Source organism: Meleagris gallopavo, chromosome Z, assembly GCF_000146605.3.
Source record: "Meleagris gallopavo isolate NT-WF06-2002-E0010 breed Aviagen turkey brand Nicholas breeding stock chromosome Z, Turkey_5.1, whole genome shotgun sequence".
Classification (NCBI taxonomy): Eukaryota; Metazoa; Chordata; class Aves; order Galliformes; family Phasianidae; genus Meleagris; species Meleagris gallopavo.
The window spans coordinates 23,947,735-23,952,888 of record NC_015041.2 but is presented as its reverse complement, the minus strand read 5'-3'; positions in this window follow the sequence as shown (position 1 = coordinate 23,952,888).

Genomic DNA, 5,154 nt, shown 5'->3' with positions numbered 1-5,154 from the left:
AAAAAAAAAACAAAATTCTTGACACTGGTCTATCAGCGACATATTTATGAGAAGAGTTTTCCTTTTCCTCTCAGAATTGTTCGCTGCTACTGAAGGGATAGAGGAAAATATGAACTGTATACCCACTCTGTGCACTGACTGCCCCAGTCCTCTGAAGTCCTTTTTTAAAGTCCTCAGGCTTCTCTCAGTGACTTAATCACTGCCAGCCTGAGCTGTCAAGAAAGGATAATAATCAGAGGGGCAAATCAGACTAGCAAGTTTCCCAGAAATATCCCTGACCTGAGCCACAGAGAGGTAGCACACCTCCCTGTGGGTAGAGTTTGGCCAACATATAGTGCGCTCCATTCCTCTCTGGAGGGAGTCACTTCACCCTTCTTTCCTTCTTGGTGGTGGCTATCTTGAGGTACAAAGTTGATTGTTTCACGCTAGACAACTTCATGGGTGGACCTCCCTTCTGATTTTTGTCAGAACAGTGAATAGTACCCTTTCTCCTTTGGTAAGAAAACAGGCTGAAGTCTTACCTAGTCTCCATGCACAGAGTGACATTGCAGGATTTAAGGCAAGTGCATAAAATCACAGTGTGATCTTTTCTGGTGATATGACAGGGAATCAACTGATTTAACTGAAAAGAGTTTGGAATAAGTTTTCCAAGCAAATCACTCTCTTTGGAATTTGTTGGATGTGCAGCACTTAGTTTTTCAGTGGTTGGCAAATCAGCTCAGTTGTCGTAAGGGCTGAGACTGGATCATCCTTAAAGAAACTAGATCTGAACCAGAATGCAGTGTTACAGTGTAATGAAGGTTATGTTTTAGTGAGGAGCATTAGGTTGAAAATGGTAGCAGCCTTTTTGGTGTGATTTGTCTTTGTTCTGGACTGCTAGGAGGAAAAAAAAGTAGCTTTGTAAATTATCCTGATGTTTGCTTTAGGATTGTGTGAAGATAATAGAACAGTAAAGTGAGGTGCTGTGTAGACTGTGTACTGTGCTAGACTGAAAGCTTCTTTTCCCTGAAGCAGTGTCTCATTCAATTGATCCTCTGTTAAGGTTCTTAAAATGTATTAATTTGTAAAAAGTTAACAGATGTCAGATTGCAGATTTTGAAGTTCCTGAGCACACACAGTGCTGAGATTTTTTCAAGTCATTAAACATATAGCATTAAATTTCTGAATTGACTAACACGACTGTTTTTGGCAGGTGCCTTGGAAGTCCTAGCAGAAATGAAAACACAAGGAATACCTTTCAACAAAGAAACCTATTTACTGGCATTTGCAGTATGCTACAAATTGGTAAATATTTTCAATTAACATGATGAAATACTTGAAATGCCTTCTCTGTGTCTTCCTTTTTGGAATTTTGACATTTTTTTTTCGTATGTTCCCACTCATGATTTCATATCTAATGCAAGTATTTTAGACATAATTAAGTCATAAATCACTTTACTGTTCATGATCTTTTGTACATAAATGGCTTCCAATACCAGCTAATATCACAAAGCATATCTCTAAAAGAATTACAAGGACATTAACATTAAGAATTAAATCTGATACAGCCTTCGATTAACTGTTAGCATTCTTTCTCTGCAGACTGTGCCAAGGTATACAGCCACAATAGTAGATTTATAGTCTGGTTTCTTTGGGAGACAGGATATATATGATAAATTCTGTTTGACAGATAACTCCCTCCCATTTCTCTTCCAAGTAAATCTTGGACCATTTTTACAGTTGCACCCAAATTTGACAGGGATTAAAGTTCTCAAAGGTAATCTGTTCTTACATGCCAGCTGAGTCGAGAAAAGAAAGATAAATGAATGCTTCAGCGAGAGACAGGCTTCCTCTAAACCTTAATTGTACATTTAGAAAAATTGTGAGCACAATAAGGAATTAGGCTACGTAGGTTCTATAACAGTTCTTAGAGTAGTTTCCCATCTGTAACAAAGAGAGTTCGCCAAACATTTTTCTTTATATATTTCTCCAGATTTGAATCAATTCTGTGATTTGAAGTGTTAACGCCCTTCCCAAACACAGTAGAAAACTCTTTTTCAATTTAACCATGCTTTTTGGAAGAGACACTGGCTGAAGAAAAATGATTCCACAAGGCTAAATTTCCTCATATTTCTCAGTTAACCATACAGTGAATCTGAGCACATGTGTGATAAAAAGGAGTCAGCCAAAAATGGTAACTCTTAAGTACTTTCTGAGATGTTTCTGGAAGTCTCAGTCCTGATGAATTGCAGCTGCTTTTAGGTCAGGGAAACAGAGATAGCCATATGGCTTTTATGTTTGTAGACTGCGGCAGTAGGTAGGTCTCAGAAAAAGCTGTGGAAACAGTTTGCACTTAAAATCAGCTCGTGATTTGTGGCTGCAGTTCATTTAGGGGTGCTACCAGTCCTATCCAGAGATTGCTGTTTTTAGGAAATACTGAATGTAGAAATACAGTGACACTGTGCTACAACACTATTTATAAGCTAGTGTTTGTTCCTAGCATCTACCTAGACAATATTTGTGACTGCAACATTACTTTATGGTCTGCGCTCTGTCCCTTCCACTCTGTGAAAAGTAATGACTTTCACTGAATCCCATTGTGTTTCTCTGAAGTCTACTCAGTCTATTGTAGCTTTACATAATATCTAAAATTCTAACATGTTACTTTCCATGGTCTATTGCCATGGAATAGGCCCATGAGGGCTTGGATCGCTAGCATATAGAAGAGGAAGAGGTTCCTGAGACTTTTGCTTTCCATTACTGTCTCTGTGTCTGTTTTCAGTGAATCTGGCACATTGTTATTTAGAATCATAGAATCATGTAGGCTGAAAAAGACCTCTAAGATCATGTAGTCCAACCATCAGCCCACTAAACCATTTCCCTCAGTGCCACATCTACACATTTCTTGAACACCTCGAAGGATGCTGCCCTCACCAATCCTCTGGGGAGCCTGTTCCAATCACTGACCACTCTTTCGTAGGAGAAATTTTTCTTCATATCCAACCTGATTCTCCCCTGGTGTGTAGCTTGGGAGCATTAGTTCTTGTCCTATCAATAGATAGATGAGAGAAGAGACCAACCCTCACCTCGCTGCCTAGTTGCAGAGAGTGATAAGGGCTCCGTTGAGCCTTCTTTTCTCTGGACTGAACAGTCCAGTTCCCTCAGACCCTTGTTACAGGATCTGTGCTCCAGACCCTTCACTAGCTTTGTTGCCCTGCTTTGGACATGCTTTGATGTCTTTCTTTTAATGAGGAACCCAAAATCAGACATAGCACTCTTACCAGTGCCAGACAACAATCACTTCCCTAGTCCTGTTGGCTGCGCCATTTCTGATACAAACTAGGATGCCATTGACATTCTTGGCCGCCTGAGCACACTGCTGAATCATGTTCAGCTGGCTATCAACTAGCAGCCTCAGATCTTTTTCTGCCATGCAGTTTTCCAGCTGTTCTGCCCCAGGTCTGTAGCACTGCCTGGGGTTATGGTGACTTAAGTGCAGGACCTGGTACTTATTTTTTTTAAATGTCATGCAGTTAGCTTCAGCTCACTGATCCAGTCTGTCAGCCCATAAATACAACCTAAATTTCTTTAACAAATTCATAAAAATAGAGGGAAAATGATCGTAAGCTGACATTCAGTTGTTTTAACAGACACAATAAAATAACTCCTCATGTGCTAAAGAGGATTAGGCAGAGCTTCTTCAAAAGCTTAATCTGTTGTTTCAACTGTTAGTGCTGAATGCTAAGACTCCAAGTAAGGAGGAGACACCATGAAGCTCAAAGTGCTTTTGCTTTGCTAACATGAGAAAATTGAGGAAAAATCTTGAAGGGAAATGTCTTTGAGATATATAATTTGAATACTGGAAACAATGGCACCGGTACCGTTAACAATAGTACTGGATTTTTATCTGGTTAATTCTTGATTTGTTTTAAGGAACTGTGCCAGATACCAATACTGGAGAATGTACAAGGCTTAAGGCTCTGATTATTGCTAGTGGATAAACAAAGAAAATAGTGTACAGAAGTATTTCTGAGGACAGCCATTGGGAAGTTTTAAGTATTTGTAGGGTCTGCTATTACCCAAGGTAAACAAGATGTCCTTCTTTTAGTGCAGGAAAGTGCTCTAAGCCTTTTAATAATAATGAAATATGTATGTGTAATAGGTATCATTTTTGTGGTCAGAATGTTCAAAATTTTTAAAAACATGAAATTTATTATGTCATTCAAAAGGTGTTTTCACAAGCTGTGCAAACTATTGAGCAGTGAAATGGAGAAGTATCCCTTAAAACTCAGAAGATGACCCAATCTTAGACCCAATCACAGCTGCTGTTTTACAAAAATGGCACTTTGAACAGTAGGAATAGAGATCAACGCCTGATACTAGGAAGGAACATGAAGGATGTTATCCAGGATAGTGGTACAAGCTGTTAGAAAACTTTGCTACTGCCAACTCGAAGTTTGACAGGTTTTAAATTGTTTGGGGTCCAAATAGCTCTCTTTACCATTTCTATTGTGAAGAGCATTGTTTTTGATAGCTGGTGGTTTTTGAAATGATGCACAGGTGGACACATTGCCTTTTACCCTAGACTTCTTTTGAAAATACTGACATTAATGTTATTACCATATATCATTCACTATAAATGAGATGCAAATTATGTATGCCCGTAAAGTAAACTGTGCTGGTAATTCTTGACCTTTGGAGTACTTAATTGCTAACTGAATGTGGAGATGAAGCACTGATGCAATTTATTGCTTCTCATGAATAATGCAAGCTTTCTATGTTGGAAAAGGCAAATATGTAAACTATTATCACAGAATGGCTCAGGTTGGAAGGGAGGTCAAGATCATGAGTCTCCAACCCCCCTGCCACAGGCAGGGCCACCAACCTCTCCATTTAATAGTAGACCAGGTTGGCCAGGGTCCCATCCAATCTGGACTTGAACACCTCTGGGACGGGGCATCCACAACCTCTCTGGGCAGCCTGTTGCAGCACCTCACCACTCTCTCTATAAAGAACTTCCCCCTAACATCCAACCTAAATCTTCCTTCCCTCAACTTAAAACCATTTCCCCTTGTCCTGCTGTTATCCCCTTTCAAAGAGTTGATTCCCCTCCTGTTTATAGACTCCCTCTAGGTACTGAAAAGCTGCAATGAGGTCACCCTGCAGCCGACTTTT